The 18,161-nt window shown below is 41.3% G+C and overlaps 1 long non-coding RNA gene across 2 annotated transcripts in view; it reads left to right on the top strand.

Annotated features, from left to right (window-relative positions):
• LOC146861586 (uncharacterized) overlaps window positions 1–18,161 on the top strand; it is a 735,453-nt gene that overhangs the window by 494,308 nt on the left and 222,984 nt on the right. The gene's annotated exons all lie outside the window — the stretch shown is intronic.

Below are 18,161 nucleotides of genomic sequence, written 5' to 3'. Positions count from 1 at the left end.
TGTATTTATGCAAGAAGAGGACAGCATTTTATACAACAGCTCTACCCAACTGAAGTATTTTCTACTGGCTTATTAGAAAGTGCTACCCCATTGGGAAAATTTATAGTGCATCTCCTACACTACAGCTGTGTAAGGAATGCCAAGTGACCTTGTTGTGTGTCAATTTGTCAATGTGATTGTTAGAAGTTGGAACTGATGAGAAAATATATTTGGATGATTTGTAGTTTACAGAAGTAAGTGCTTCTTTGTTTTGCAGAGATGTGATCATATTTGTAACCATCAAAGAGTCGAGGCCGAAAATCGAAAGGAAACCTATTCAGGGAGATTTTTAGTAGGCTATTCATTATCCTGTAAAAAGGGTTCAAAAGAATTGCATACCACTAATGTATATGGGGTGGAACCAAACAGGTGGGGCTTTTAGGCAAGTTTACATGGAGTTTTTAGAAGTTTAGAACACACTCTCTGGTCTAAGTAGCAGATGACAAGATAGTATGTGGGATATTGCATTTGAGAAATACAAGGATGAAAACAAATCCATCATGGATTACACAAACGTTTTTGTTGGAAATGCACACAAAACACATTAACCTTGCCTTGCTCATGTGTTTTAAGTTAGGGTGATTAGTACTTTACAGAAGTCGAGATTTAACATGGTCATCGGCTTTATTTATATCTGTAAGTGGTTCCCATTCAGTTTTTATTTGTGTGAAATGACCGTTGTGGAAGAATGAATTCTGCCCTGTGTATTTATCTAACAAGAAGCCACCATTTTCTCCAACACCTCTACCCAGCTAAAGAATGTTCTACTGGGTAATTAGTAACTGCTGCCCTGTTGGGTAAATGTATAGTGCATCTGCTATAATACAGCTGCATAAAGGATGCTGAGGAAATGTCTTCAGCAACCTTATGTGTCTGTAACTACGCAAATGGGATTGTTCCTGCAATGTCTTCATCATATAACTTCACCAGGTGGAACTGTACAGAAAATATATTTGGATGATCTGTACTATACAGATGTAAGTGTTTCTTTGGTAGAGATGCAATCATACCTAGGACTTTCAGTTTTCTCTTGTATATAAATACCATAGCTACCATGTATGGTGTAGGATATGTGAACAGTGGCTTCTCTGTATTGTAATTGCATTTATATAGCTCTTACTACACCTGACGAGACGTCAAAGTGCTTTTTCGCCGAATAGCACGCTAAGGATTAGTGGTGAGTTAGTATAGTGAAATATGAAAGTAATTTGAGTGGTGGATATGTTAGTCAGTTATTTGGACTGAGAAGGTTTTTGGATGGATAGAAGAGGAAAAAAGGAGTGCATTTATACAGTGCTTGCTACCCGTGATGAGGTGTTTAAGCTCTTTGTAGCAACTAGGCCTAGTGTGTATATTTCGTAAAAAAAAATTCCTAAAAAAAAGATGTCATCACGCACCGTCGCAGCATGTGTTTCCGGAGCCGTGTAGGGGACGTGACTCCTGTGTTTTTTCTTTTTTTTGGGAAGAGTAGTAAAAGACATAAATAGACAGTTTTTAGGGTTCCACTGCCTTTAAGTAAAGAGATTAACTCATAGACTATAGAAAATAGTATAATTACTCTTTAAATCCGTTTTTAAAGTAATTTTAATATATTTTATGGCAAAGCGTTTCCGACACGACAGAGCTGCAAGTGGTCGCACATCCATGTGACACAGAAAAGAATGAATTTGATTGGTGCAACACCTTTCTATGATAATTATAGGGAGGGCCCACCCCTTTGCTAGATCTTTTGGGTGTGGTGCGAATTCTCTCAGTTTAGTATAGGGAGAGAGGAGCTTGGATTTGGCTTGGTGTTTTTTGGGGGGCTTTCAAATTTTTGAAGATGGCATCTGTTCAAGAGTTTATGGAAGAGGAGGAGCAGACTCTTTTGCAACAACAAGAAAAGGAACAAAAGAAAAGGCCAGACATTATTGTCGTGGAGTGTTTTTGTAATATCAGAGGATCTGCATGTATCAGATAAATTCAGGGAGTGAAGATTGCTTCATAAAGTAAAACCCCAACATGATGTGGTAGTTAATTCCAAAACGCGGAGGACAAGGAGTGAATGAGGTTCTTCAAGAGAGCCAGGCAACAGTCCTGATTACAAGCTCTCTTTATGAAAATTCTCAGCTGCAGCAATCTTCACTCCCTGAACTTATCTGATACATGCAGAACCTCTGACGGCTTTCACAGAGCAAGGGACGCCTCAGGGAGTCATCCCACCTTTTGGGCTGTCAACACTCCCACTTGTCCTGAAGAAGACCCGCCATGACAATCCAATAACGCTCTGTTAGGGTCGAAACATCGACGAACATAGATGGTTCAGACCAATCAAATCTTTAGGTGTCAAATCAATAAGCAAACCGTCTTCGCCATTCCCTACTCACTCTACTTATCACATTATGTTCAGGGTTCTTTGGGTAGCATTTCCTCTTTTGAGGGATCAGATGTGGCTTGGATGTAAGTACTGTAATGATTCTCATTTTGTCTATTCGTGGATATTGCAATGCTGATATTAGTAGTAGAGGGGGGAAATCTTCTAGTAACTTTGTACTGCCTGTGCCGACATCCGATTTTTGTTGTAAACCGATAAAAAGTTTAATAAAAAATCAATAAGCAAACCTGTTGTTCACCAGAGTTATTGCCTACCCTCGTTCTGACTGCATTCTAATTCTTTGTGTAAATAAATTGTACATAATATCACCTTTTATATATGCACTGCACCACTATTACTGGGCACTTAATGTCACCGTACCACATGTCACCTTATTCAGTATTTCTTGAATTGACAGTCTTCTGATTACTTGTAAATATTGACTTAAGCTTAAATTGATTTAAAAGAAGAGTCTTTTGCAGAGCATTTACTTGTAGGTGTTTTGCTTCAATCAGTGTTCCAACATCATTTGATATGCGTTCCAACGCTATTTGATATGCAGTTCATGATTTAACCAATGTAAATGCTATACTCGTTATACTTATTTAATAGGTATCAAGCAACTCTTCCAGGTTCTCTTTAATTTAGGTTTTAATTTTATTTTTTCAAAGCAATTAGGTTCTCCCTGACAGAACCATTGTAGCCTATTATATCCACACAGGGTCACCCCATTGTCGCTATATTGTACTACTAAACCTGGATACGGTGGATATACAATAGCAGGCCTGTGATAGTTTGAAAGGGTAAGTGGTCTAATGGATGACTTCTTAGTGTCAGTTTATCAATACATATCTGAATAAGTGTGTAATTCCCTATTTGGCTGTGTCTGCGTATTTAAGGGAGTATGTTGGTATATAAGTAGTTCTCTTACTGACTCTATGCATCTCTAAATGTGTAAAGAAGGAGCTGCACAGACTGGTTATTGGGTGTGTTACAGAGAATTGGAGTATGTAACTCCGTGTGCAACTGTCTCTGATACATGTTGGAAACGTAAATGGTCTGCCTAGCTCTCTTTTGGCAGTGAGTTTTTTAACATAGATCTGAATTCATTTCTCAGTCCCAATTTGGGTGTTACTGTATATTTGAACAAATATATTGGTATAAGAGTGCCTCTGTTAGTGATTCTATAGGTCTCTAAACGTGTATGGAAGAAGCTGCATGGATTAGTTACTGGCAATGTTAGAGAGTATAGGAGTATGCAACTCTGTGTGTAACTCCCTCCTTTCATCCAACTTACTTAAGAACTGGGGATGTTTGGGACTAAATTTGGAATTACCTCTCTGAATGTATAACTACGAGTGTGAGAGGCTCTGTCCTTTTCTACCTGATATGTGAGTTGCACTAAACATATAAGACAAAAACAAAAAGTACACATAATAGTCTGTAAGTGTATGAAACTATATCTCTTCTGCTTTAAGCACATGCCTCACTGACTATGGTCTACGTACAGTGTACCTTAGAGGTGGCTTACATGTAGTAGATAGGGCTTAATCGACTAGGAAACATGCTTTAAATGTCAGGACTGCCTAGCAGTTGCAGTGCACACACACGCTGTCAAATAGTACAGCTCATACATGTTTGAAGCGTAAATGATCTGCACAGCTCACTTTTGGGTATCAGTTCCTCAGCACATATCTGAATGAATGTCAGTCCTTATTTGGGTGTCATTGCATATTTAAACAAGAATATTGGTGTAAGAGTACCTCTGTTAGTGAGTCTATGTGTCTCTAAAAGTGTATAGAAGGAGCTGCATGGATTACTTACTGGCTATGTTGGAGCGTAGTGGAGTATGTAACTCTGTGCAACTCTCTCCTTTGGGCCGACTAATTTAAAAACTGTGGGCCCGATTCACAAAAGTAATCTGAGACAAAATCCTAACTTTACGACTTTCGGTTCCACAAAAGGCATTTAGTAGTAGTAAAGTTAGGAATCCTAACTTTACTACTACTAAATACCTTTTGTGAGTACCGAAAGTCATACATTTAGGATTTTGTCTCAGATTACTTTTGTGAATCGGGCCCTGAGTGTGTTTGAGACTGATTGTTGAAGTGCATCTGTGAATTTATTTATTTATTTATTTATTTTATAGTTTTATAGCGTGCGAACCAGACCCGTGAGGGTATCAGAGCGCTTTACAGGATTAAAGGGTGGTATACAGAGCGTTAGGAAGGGAGGGACAATTGGGTAAAATAGGTGGATACATTATACAAGAAAAAAAGCACGCAGTCTAAGGTCCAGGCTACATATGGTATAAAAACTAAAACAGGTTAATATATTATAAAAGAAGGCACGCAGTCTCAACTCTTGGGTGGGATGCCCAGAAGTGCAGGAATAGGTATCATCCGTAGAAGCCGTGGCTAATGCCGAAGTGGAAGGTGGAACATGTCGCTGAGGTGATTGTAATGTAATCGTTAGGAGAGGTATTTGCCCATTAGGAAGGTTTTGGTCTCCTTTTTAAAGTGTGCCAAGGATGTAAGTCTTCTGATGGCGGGTGGGAGAGAGTTCCAAATTCTTGGAGCAGCCCGGAAAAGGCCTAATTGTAGGTTTTTTTCTTCCGGAGGCGTGCTGGTTGAAGCAAAAGGTCTTTGGCAGATCAGGAGTTTCTGGCTCCCCTGGATATCATGAGTTTTTGGGCGAGAAATGCAGGGGAATTGGAGTAAAGAGCTTTGTGAGAAATGCAGGCCAGTTTAAGTTGGATTCTGGCCTCTGGGGGAAGCCAGTTCAGAGTTTTGAGGTGGGGAGAGATGTGGTTGAATTTCTTTGAGCCAGTGAATGTGTAACTGGGTGTGTACAAGGCTGTATCCTTTTCTACATAGCTATGTCAGTTGCACTAAAGGTGTAAGACTGGATCTATAAGTACACATATGGCTCTGTAAGTGTACATGTCAGACACTGAAACTTGAAAGTATATCTCTTGTGCTTTAAGCACATATCTCACTGCCTATAATCTTCTTTATAGTGTTCCTTAGAGGTGAGTTATATGTAGTAGGAGGCAGCTTTAATTGATTTGGGAAAATGCTTAAAATGCCAGGACTGTCTAGCAATTGCACTGCACACACACACAATGTCCAATAGCATGTCTCATACATATTGCTAGTGTAAGTGGTAACACTACACACACAGGCTCTCTACTACCAGCCCAAAGATATGTTGAAAGGGGAAATGCTCTCCATACATGAGTTCTCAGTGTGAGTTCCAAGGTACATATATGTATAAATGTGGCAACCCCTACTTGGGTCTCTAATTGCATATTTAAGGAAGTATACAAGCATCAGAGTGCCTCTCTTACTGAGTATATCGCCCTCTAAACATGTATGGTGAACGCACGTATAATTGAAAGAATATAATTTAAATTTTACCCACATACCTCATTCAATGTTACTTACGTGCAGCCTAGCTTATAGTTCGCTTATATGTAGTATAACAGCAATTTGTTATTTGCCAATGTTTTTTAAATCTTAAGTCAAGCAAGCAGTAAAACTTCATACACATGCACTACAGTAGCAGATCCTACTTTCAAGTAGAGCACTGAAGTACAATCTTACAAACAAGCTATATATAGCAATAGCAGATAAGGTACCAAAACTATATCTAGGACATCAAAATATTCACTAAGAGGCATATGTATCAAAGGATACATTTGCAATTCTCATATAGCGATTTTTAGAGAATCGCTATTTGAGAATCGCAAAACGCTATGTATGTAGGATTTGCAAATAATTTTGCGAATCCTACATATTCCTTAATTGCGAATCGCAAATGGTGATTCGCAATTAAGGAATACCTCCCCATTCATTCCTATGGGCCTTGATGCCCATAGGAATGAATGGGAAGAGATTCTCAATTTACAATTCTCAATTAGAGGATCGCAAATTGAGAATGCAATTTCAAGGGTGCCACGGTGTCAAAAGGACACCCTGTTGCACCCTTGAAATGTGCAAGTGTGCACATGTGGCACACATACATGCCCTAAGGGCATGTATGAGCGCCACATGAAACTTTGAAAAATGCAAAAAAGTGCATTTTTCAAAGAAATCGCAAATTACCACCAACTTGAAGTTGGTGGTAATTTGCGATTTCTTAAGGAGAAATCACACAACTTGGGTGCTTTTTACATCGCATTTAAGGAATCGCAATTTGCGATTCCTTAAATGCTTTCGCAAAATAAGGAATCGCAAATTTTGCGATTCCCTATTTTGTGAGGGCCTTTTGGGATGATACAAACGGGAAATGGGCTTTATACATATGCCCCCTAATCAACAACAAAGAATTTGATAATCTAATTCGAATCAGATGATTGAGAAGATACGTTTTATTGCTACTAACTATTTCATTATGCAAATGCCTATCTATGACACTCTTTACATATATATCAGTCACTATTTAAATAGATGACTAGTTCCATATACACTTCACTTCATGCATAAACAAAGATTTCAAACCCTTTGTATGATGTCATAGGTTATATAAGTAATTTTAGTACATTAAACTATCAGTTATAAGTGACTGACTATCTATCCATATATATATATATATATATATATATATATATATATATATATATATATATATATATATATATATATATATATATATATATATATATATATATATATATATATATAAATAGTCCAATCCGCTCTTCTCACGGCGGAGATGTAGGCACGGACCTCTCGCCTCCAATCCCAGAATAAGTCAGTCCACAACCAGAAGTGGGTAAAGCAAAGATTTAATACCCATAGTTGGAAAACAAAGATAGATTCGGACAAGTGTCCTCCATGACGCGTTTCGCTCCACGCAGGGAGCTTGATCACATGATGCGTCGCCGTGTAGTGAGCTCATAAATAGAGGGACACTGTGCACCAATCAAAGGAAATAGAAGACAGATTGCACGATAAGACCTTTGTATACAATATACAGGCAAATCCTAATGGGCATGATCAAAACATAATTCATGTCATGTGCAAATACGCAATTACTAGCAGCAGGGTTCAATGATAAATTACAACATAGACAATAATAATAATAATGTATACATATATAAATATATATAAAATTACAAAAAATTCAATACTGAAAATGCCAATTAGGGTGGTAATCAAATTAATGCATAGTGCATATTATCCTCCCAAAAGGCAAAATAAATGAACCTATATTGTCACAGAAAGGGCTGACAAATGTAACAAAAATAGTCAGTGTCCAATGCACACGAACCCAGAGAAAATGAAGACAAAACTAAGTGCGTAATGAATAGGACACAATTACGTATAAAATGACAAAAAATAGCAGCATATATAAATAAAACCAGTCAAAAGAGAATGGATTTATAAATGTATTAAAAAAGCCATTAAAAAGATTAAATATATCAGAATATTTTTATAAAAAAGATCAATAGCCAAGGGAAGAGCTGAAAATCCAAAGTTGGAAAGCAGTCTGAGAAATTAAAAAATGCCAGAACGACAATGTGCAAGAGGTGCATAGAACTATTCAGTAAAAAAAGGGGAGGAAGGGGAACCGTAGGAAAGAACGACACATAGTTATCAGATGTTACAAAAGGGCTAAATCTTCCCTAAAATATAGCAAAAAGACACAGCTAAAATGCAAAAACTGTACAGAAAACACAGAACACAGCAGCACCAAGATACAAGCGATTATAGGAAATTATGAAGATCCTCATTGATATTCAGACCATTTGGTGCTCTAGTATCTAAGGCAAGAATAAAATGTGATTCTCTCTGTCTCAATAATTTATCGCGGTTGCCTCCCCGTCCGCGGTTCGCAACTGATCCTATGACAGTGTATTCAAAGTCTTTTAACTTATTGTCATGAATGGCTTTGAAATGTCTAACCACTGGATAATTAGAGTCAGAGTTCACTATTGCCCTAATGTGCTGCAAAATTCGTTTGTGCACAGGAAGTTTGGTGCTTCCTATATACTCTAAATTGCAGGTGCAATGAATTTTGTAGATTGCAAATTCTGTGCGGCATGTTAAATGACCTTGAATTGCAATTTCTTTACTGTTAAATGCTGTTCTGTAATGTGTGCTGTTAGTGGCAAAAGTACAGGCCCGGCAAGAGTTACACTTAAAAAAACCCGTTTTGTTCAGCCAGGTGCCTTTGATATTACCTACAGGCATAGTTCTTACAAGGGCATCCCTCATAGAGGGCGCTTTCCTAAAAGTGATAGAGGGTAATTTAGGAAGGATGGGACCCAAAATATTGTCCGTTAAAACAATAGGCCATTCGGAATAGATAATTTTGCGAATGGCATTTTCTTGAGAACTGAATGTAGTTATGGCGAATGGACTTCAAATCTGATTCAGGAGTTACCATGATATTCTTGATGCTAGGTTGAAGCAGAGTAGCCCTAGATAAGGTATTTGCTTTATTAAGGGCATGTATTAACAGACTTTCTTTATAACCCCTGTCAAGAAATCTTTCAAAAGCTGCCTTCTGACAATCAGTTGAGACAGAGTCAGAGCTACAAATACGGCGAATGCGAATGAATTCGCCGTAAGGTATACTATTGATCAGGTGACGTGGGTGTGCACTGTCTGCAAATAGAATCGAGTTACCTGCAGTTATCTTCCTATGTAGTTTAGTGCAGAGTGTATTACTGTCAATGTATACCAAAACATCAAGGAACTCAACAGAACAATTGTCAATGGAAGCAGTGAATTTCAAGTTCAAATCATTAACATTGATATCATCAACAAATCTGCTGGCATCATCCTTTGAACCATTCCAGATAAGAAATATATCGTCTATGTAACGCCAGTAATGTACCACATGGCTCCACCAGTGCTGGTGGGTGGTCTTGAGGACATGCTCCTCCCACCAGCCCACATGCAAGCAGGAGTAGCTGGGGGAGAAACAGGCCCCCATCGCCACACCACGCACTTGATTGTAAATAACATTTTCAAACAAAAATAAATTGGTGGATAGGCAGAGTTCAATCATCTCTAAAATCATGTTATTATGATCTTTCATGTTGATGTCCATATTAGCCAAAAAATGCTTGGTGGCACTCAAACCATGACAATGTTTAATGCTGGTGTATAAGGATTCTATGTCCATAACTACCAACAGATAGTTTGTGCACCATGGAATATCATTAACCTTATTCAGGAAATCAGTAGTGTCTTTAATGTAGGATGGCAATGAGGTCATGTGTGGCTGAAGGAAAAAATCAACATATTTAGATAAATTCTCATTCATGCTTTTTTGGGCAGAAATAATGAGACGACCAGGAACTGGAGTTACTTTTTTATGAACCTTTGGTAGAAAATATAAAATAGGTGTAACTGGATGTTCGATATTAAGAAAGTTCATTTCATCTTTAGTCAACAAACCAGTTCTTTTCCAAAAGTAGATCTTTTTACGTGTCTTTTCTTCAGCAGCTCTCATTTCAAATTTCGTCGTTTGTTTATAGCAAGATCCATCAGACAAATGGCGATCAGCTTCTGCCAGATAATCTGTTCGAGACCACAGTACTGTATTGCCCCCTTTATCTGATTTCCTTATAATGAGGTTAGGATTATTCTGCAATTTCAAAATCAAAGCACGGTATTGTTTGTTGCGATAATCCCTCTGTCTTGATGCAAATGGAACTGTTCTATTAAGAGTCTTTAGTTCTGTAATTACTCGATCACTGAACACATCCACCGCATCCTTAGGCATCAGTGGGAGAAAGGTAGAGGTAGGGCGGAAGGGACTGAAAGCTGTCGTATTAGAACAACTGAATTGACTGGCCGAAGAAGGATCCCCATCTTCGGTCACACTCGCCAAGTCAAAAAGCAGCTGTAAGTTTGAAATGTCCTTGACTTGCAAAGAACCTCCAATAGTAGTTGTTTTAGTTGTATTCACAGGATTCTTGACAGGCGACGTGTTGAGTTGGAAATATTTAATCAATTTGAGTTTTCTTATAAATTTAAACATGTCAATCCTAGATTGATTATAAGAAAAACGATATTTTGGACAAAAAGACAAGCCCAAGGATAGCAATTGTGTTTCTGCTGTTGACAGTAAGGTGTCCATCAGATTAATGACTGTATTTGTTGTGTTTGTTGTATATATATATATATGTCATATGAGATGTCATCAGTGATGTCATGAGTGATGTCACTGACCATGTCATGAGTGATGTAATATGTGACGTCATCAGCAGTGCATTGCGGGCGCGCGAGTTATAGTTAGCTGAACTAACTATAACGGGGGAATTTCAATGGTTTTGTACGAGTGAAAAGTCCAGCTAACTATAACGCCCCTGAAACCTATGGTTTTTTCAGTGAATTACTAAGGTTTTTTAAATGCTAATTCCTAACTATAACGTGCCTGAAACCTATGGTTTTTTCAGTGAATTTCAAAGGTTTTTTAAATGCTAATTTCTAACTATGCCTACAGAGATAGGACATATGAAGAAAGAAGAAAACGCGCACAGAAAGAAAAAAAAAGAAATGCAGAAAGAAGCAACAGAAGTCCTCAAAGACGAAGAAAAGTGCAGGAAGAAGGATACCGTGCAGAAAGAACAAACAGAAGAGCAGAAAGAAGCCTTGTTGCAAAATTATCCTGTACCCTCAACATTTTCAGACGGATACTGGTGGTAACTGAGTCTGACTAACCAGTCCTAGAGCCAGTGCTATGTTAAAAGACACTCAGAATACAGTGAAAACACCTACATACACTTGGGAACACTATGCGTTGGGGTCCCCCTGTGATCAGCATGACCTCCTCTGTAAGCCCCTAGTATATAATAGGGCAGGGGATTAAAACTACCTCTTAAAACGCGCTACAGGGCGTGTTTGCACACGTCACCTCAGGCCCCGTCCCCTCACTTCCCCACTGTGTAAACACGCCCTGTGGCCGTTTTAAGTTGGGAGATTAAGTCCCCTTGAATCCTGAGGGTCCCTAGGGTCCAACTAGACCACTAGGTACCTCCAGTAAGCGCCACAGAGCTGCGTTGCAGAGAGATGTAAAAAGGGGCACGGCCTAGACCACCTCTCTGCAACACAGCGCAGTGGCGCTTACTGGAAGCACCTGGTGGGCTAGTTGGCCCCCAGGGTTCCTCAGGATTGAAGGGGAATTATTTCCCCAACTTAAAATGCGCCACAGGGCTTGTTTGCATACGTTAACTCAGTCCCCGTCCCCTCCCTTCACCACTGTGTAAACACGCCCTGTGGCCATTTTTAGTAGAGAGATTAAGTTCATTTGAATCCTGAGGGTCCCTAGGGTCCAACTAGCCCACTAGGTACCTCCAGTAAGCGCCACAGAGCTGCGTTGCAGAGAGGTGTAAAAAGTGGCACGGCCTGGACCACCTCTCTGCAGCGCAGCTCAGTGGCGCTTACTGGAAGCACCTGGTGGGCTAGTTAGCCCCCAGGGGCCCTTCGGATTGAAGGGGAATTATTTCCCCAACTTAAAATGCGCCATAGGGCGTGTTTGCACACGTCACCTCAGGCCCCGTCCCCTCCCTTCCCCACTGTGTAAACACGCCCTGTGGCCATTTTTTAAGTTGGGAGATTAAGTCCCATTGAATCCTGAGGATCACTAGGGGCAAAATAGCCCACTAGGTAAGTCCAGGAAGCGCCATTGCAGAGAGGTGTAAAAAGGGGCACGGCCTGCACCACATCTCTGCAACGCAGAGCAGTGGCGCTTACTGGAAGCACCTGGTGGGCTAGTTGGCCCCCAGGGTCCCTCAGGATTGAAAGGGAATTATTTCCCCAACTTAAAACGTGCCACAGGGCGTGTTTGCACACGTCACCTCAGGCCCCGTCCCCTCCCTTCACCACTGTGTAAACGCGCCCTGTGGCCGTTCCAAGTTGAGAGATTAAGTCCCCTTGAATCCTAAGGGTCCCTAGGGTCAAACTAGCCCACTAGATACCTCCAGTAAGCACCACAGAGCTGCGTTGCATAGAGGTGTAAAAATGGGCGTGGCCTCAGAACACCTGTCTGCAACGCAGCTCCCTGGCGCATACTGGAGATACCTGTTGGGCTAGTTGGCCCCCAGGGACCCTCAGTATTGAAGGGGAATTAATTCCCCAACTTACAACTGGCCAGGGGGTGCGTTTGCAGAGTGCCGCAAGGAGGGGGCGTGGCCTCCAGCGCGATGCCGGTCTTCTATTTATTTTATTTTTTTAAGAAGGAGGGCTGTGTGGCCCCCCTTCTTTTTCTAATATACTGGCCCTGGGGACCCCACCCCCCAGGGCCTGCACCCTAATTTGTTTTGTTGAAAAAAATTAATTTGGCCCTCCCAAGGCCTTAATCAGCCCTGGGGACCCCAACCCCCGGGGCATGGCCTTTTTTTTTTTATTCTTTAGGAGGGGGCTGTGTTGCCCCCCTCTTCAGGCCACTTATGGCCCCGGTGACCCCATTCCCCGGGCCGGCCTTTGTTTTTTATTATTTTTAAAAAATATATATTTATAGAAACACCTAGGACATGCTGGACAAACCGTATGTACCTATCACCATGACGATTTGCATGATATTCATTAAAAGGTGACTATGCATAGAATGAATCCACATGGAATGTATTTACACCGCTAGTGAAGCTCTGACGTGTCTGACGCCCTACCGTGCCCTATCCCGGCGCCCCCGCCGGTGGGTACTCTCCAAGTAGTCACCCTTGTCGTTTATTTATACAAACATGGGTAGCTATTGACGGGCACATTTAATACACACGCACACCAAGCCATTCAAAGGGGATTCGACAAAAATTCGACAAAACTATGCAAGAAACCCCCCTCACGGTTAATAAAACACACATCCACCGCCGGATGTGTAATACTTTTTATTTTACTCTCTGGAAAGGAGACAAACCTCACTTGAGAGTCACAGCGTGCTCCTGGCTGAGCCCAATGCTGTGTTACACCCACCAGTGCCCGCCGAGTGCCTCACACCTCTGTGTTGTATTTCACCAGCTAGTGTGTATGCTATGACACTCTCTAGCCCATGTGCACTGTAACACCACCCCGTGAATATGTCACGCCACACTTGCCTTCGCACGGGTTATATTGCCCCATCTAACGTGCCTTCCTCGATGCCTATGTTATAACACACAGTGCTATGCCATACATATTACAATCTGGGATCCATATCTTTGTCACGGTGCATATGCAACGTTACACTCCCCAGCACATATTTTATATTACAACTTTAGAGATTAGTTAGGTTACACAACACTGCCCTGTGCATATTACACTCCAAGGCGCATATCGCATAGCACGCGCTAGTGCCTGTGCTATCTCGCGCTCTCCAATGAATCTGTCATTGCGCACAATGTATTGCATATTATATTTCACTCCCCGGTTCATCTTATATCACACTTTTTGGTGCATAGTTTATACCATATACTATATCTAGTTTTCATTTTCAATCGTGCTCTCAAGACTATGTTCTATATAACACTGCGTCCACCTACCCTTTTCATGGGCATTACATTTTGCGATGGGGGGTGGAGGGTCAAGGGGTGTTTCTGCCAAGTGAGCCCGGAGTCACAGTCACAAACGTCCTCTTCTTCCTGAATAAAAGTGAGATTATGCTGCATACTTGTTCATATTTTAAGTAGTTCGCACAGACACACATTTTAAAAACAATAAAGTTCCTAATACCCACCTTCTCTGAACAGTTAGCTTGCTGCCCCATCCACCTCCTCCCTATCCTCTGTTGTCTGAATCCATGGACTAGCCTCCTCCCTCCTGCCATGCATGGTCGGATGTGCTGCCACTGCTCCCCATTTAGCATGATGTACCAGTCCACTCCTCCTGCCCTCCATTGCCCAATTCTATGGCCCATCATTGACCTCCTGCTTAGCCTCTGTGCTTAGCTTGCTGCCCCTATTCTCCTTCCCCCTGCCCTCCGATGTCTTTGTGCATGCCCCTGCTCCATCCTTTTTGCCCACCATGTTCCATGGACCTGCCACTCCTATCTACTCTGAATGTTCTGTTGAGCTGCCACTCCCCTCCCACCTGCCTAGCATTGTCAGATGACTGTAACCTGTCCCTGCCACCTCCACCCTGCCTGTCCACATGCCATGCCCCTATCCCCTTCCTCCTGTCCTCCATGGTCCATTTTACTGCCACACCCTTCTGCCCTCCCTGGTCTGTTGTGCTGCAACTGCTCCTCCTGTCTGCCCCGCGCGGTCTGTTGTGAGGCCCCTTCCCCTGAACTCTCTTGTCTGTGCCCAGGTCCTGACCCTCCCTTCTATCCTCCATGGTCTTTTGTGCATGCCCCTGCACCCTCTTTCTTGCCCATCATAGCCATTGTGCTGCCACTAACCCTCCCGCTTGCCATGCATGGTCTTTTGTGCTGCCATTGCCCCTCCCACCTTCCCTGTGTGGTCAGCTAGCTGCCCCTGACCCCCTCCCACCTTCCCCTCCATGGTCTGTGTGTATGCCATCATAGTCTCATTGTTGCTCTCCATGGTGTGTCGTGTTTCTAGTGCCCATCCTGCCTGACCTCCATGGTCATCTTGCTGCTCCTGCCCTGCCCCCTCGCCCCCAGCCCTCTGTTTCCATGTGCAGACCCCCAATTCCCTCCCTCCTGGCTTGTCTGTTCCATTGTAATGCCCCTGATCCGTCCCTACTGCCCTTTATGGTCTGTTATGCTGCAGCTTTCTCTCCTGTCTGTCCATTATGGTCAGCTAGCTACCATTGCCTCTTTCCCATATGTTCTCTGTTGTCCATGTGCATGGTCCTGTCCCCTCCCTATTGCTTTCTATGGATTGTTGTGCTGCACTCCCGTCCCGCATGCGCTGTGTGGTGTATTGTGCTGCTGCAAACCCTGATGCCTGCCCTGTAGGGTCAGTTTGGTGCACCTCTCCATGTCCCTTCTGTCCTCTGTTATCCGAGTCCATGTCCCTACCCCAATTCCACCTGCCTACCATGATCCAATGTACCATACTTGCGAACATTTTGAACTTGGTTAGAGGAAGATTTTGAAAAAAACTGGGGTATTGATTTTCCCCTTTTAGTTACATTGAAAAAGAGGAGATTGTAGACATGAGACAGATCAAATAAAGCCCATTTGAGCTTAAAAACATTCGACGTTTCCTGGCTGAAACGGGTCTGTTGGCATGTATGGTTGTACTACCACTGCCTCTTCCTTCTGCCCACAATGGTCTATTATATTGCCGCAGCCTCTCTTGCCAGTGCTGTATTGTTGGTTTGTTGCCCCTGCCCCCCTTTCCACTGCCCTCCATAGTCTGTTGTGCTGCCACTGCCCTTCCTGCCTGCCCAGTGTGGTCAAATTGTTGCCTCTGCACTCTCCTACCTGCCTTCAATTTTCAGAGTACGTGCCCCTGGCCTCTGCCTCTCAACAGTATCCCAATGAACATCTAGATTGCTAACATTCTATATTTATTACAAAAGTGTGGAATGCCTGACGTCATCTTGATGTAATCCAAACTGTAATACCTAGAGCATTTCCTTTAGAAATTACATATATGAGAGGGTCTTATTTGCATCAAAATGATGGTTAGTGCTCTAAAAAACTAAAATGAGGACATATTTTCTGAGTTTTCAAATAGCGACAAAGAACTTTTAAATTATTTGTAATCTTTATGTTTTTTTTATCCAGTTGACCACTTGATTAAATGTTGCACCTAGGGGAGAGGATGTGGTATTACTTCCAGAGCTGCAGACTTTGCAACTGGGGAACCAGGTTGGAGTTTCTGCTTCAGCTCAACATTCTGTGATTCTGGTCAAATCACTTAATCTCCCCATGTCTACAACCAAAATGAATTTAATCTTGTTTGATGTAACCAATGCTCATGTAAAGCACTCCAATACCTGACAAGTCTGCACTATATAAAACTGGAAATACACAAAAAATAAGTGTTTTGCACACTTCTGTCATTGGGCTACATGTGGGCTACATCTGGGTGATATTTGTGCTGCATTTGGGCTCTTTTGTCTCTGGTGGCCATCTTGGGAGATTTATTTGTTATGAAGTTTCCTAATTTCCTCATTTACTGCAGTCTCCTCAGTAGGAAATGCTTTCAGTTTTTTACTTTGATTCCATCAAGAAGGTATTCAGATATGTCACACATTTGCCATAAATTCTGAATGTTAGAACTCTAGTTGCTCATTAGCTCACTGTAGTAAAGCTACTGCTCACCACGGAAGTCTGCTGCTGGTATTAAAAGTGCCTGTTTCAGTCTGCATATCAGAATTTTTTAATGAAATAGAAGAGGATTTGTGAAGTCACTCAAAATGTGCCCTAATATTTCTTTCTTCAGCACTAATCATAATTTCTATGGCAAAATGAACCCCCTCATTGTGTTCCTTTTTAAATTAAATGTTTTAAGTGTTACCAGTTTATTCCAATCAAGATGGCTTCAGGTGTGCCATACTTTTGTCATAAGTAAGACAGTAAGCGCTCTAGTTGTTCTTAAGAACACTCTGGGACATTCTGTCATTGGGCTATACTTGGGCTACATCTGGGTGATATTTGAGCTACATTTGGGCTCTTTTGTCTCTGGTGGCCATCTTGGGAGATTTATTTGTTATGAAGTTTCCTAATTTCCTCATTTACTGCAGTCTCCTCAGTGAGAATACTTTCAGTTTTTTATTTTGGTTCCATCAAGAAGGCATTCAGATGTGTCACACATTTGCCATAAATTCCGAATGTTAGCACTCTAGTTGCTCATTAGATCACTGTAGTAAAGCTACTGCTCACCAGGGAAGTCTGCTGCTGGTATTCAAAGTGCATGTTTCAGTCTGCAAGTCAGAATGCCCTAATTTTTCTTTCTGCAGCACTAATCATAATTTCTATGGCAAAATGAACCCCCTCCTTTTGTTCCTTTGTAAATTAAATGTTTTAAGTGTCACCACTTTATTCCATTTAAGATGGCTTCAGGTGTGCCATACTTTTGTCATAAGTAAGACTGTTAGCGCTCTAGTTGTTTGTTAGAACACTCTGGGACATTCTGTCATTGGGCTATACTTGGGCTACATCTGGGTGATATTTGGGCTACATTTGGGCTCTTTTGTCTCTGGTGGCCATTTTGGGAGACTTATTTGTTATGATGTTTCCTAATTTCCTGAGCAACCTCAGATAATAAATCTTGAATGATATATATGATTTCATAACAGTTGCATTAAAACTTCATAAAATAGCCAGAGAGGATGGAATAAAATAATGTATATATCTTGGGCGAGTCACATTGAAATTGATCAAAGTTAAAAGGAAAAAAGTTCCAACGTGCAAAATTGAAAGTGCATTCCTAATGGCAACCTCACATTTCCAATATTCTCGATCAATAAATAGAAGAACTATATACATATAGAATTCATTCAAACCAGCTGGAGTAGCCAATAAGGGTTAAATAGGATTGGGATTAACTCATTAAATCACATTAAAATCAATAAAAGTTAGGAATAAAGTGCGATGTACAATCTAAAAATGCAAACTTAACCACCTCCACACACAAAAAATCCTTATCCTTATCATTAAATGTCATACAATACATAGACATTCATTTCCCTGCTAGATTCTGTAATCGAACTGTGGTAATATCAGGGAACTCTTCAGTGAAACCAGGCCCACCGGATCATAAAACAGGCTCAAAAGTAGACAAAAATACCCCCACACACACTGACCTGTCAGACCAGCCTTTCTGGCACTGCCATATTGCCCTATAGGTCACTTCATAGACTGATGCCAAAGGAGAAAACACAACCTTCTCTCCCTTTTTTCATTAACATCAAGGCAGGCC

This window comes from Triturus cristatus, chromosome 3_1 (assembly GCF_964204655.1).
Source record: "Triturus cristatus chromosome 3_1, aTriCri1.1, whole genome shotgun sequence".
NCBI classification, from domain to species: Eukaryota; Metazoa; Chordata; class Amphibia; order Caudata; family Salamandridae; genus Triturus; species Triturus cristatus.
This window is presented reverse-complemented; position numbering and strand designations above follow the sequence as displayed.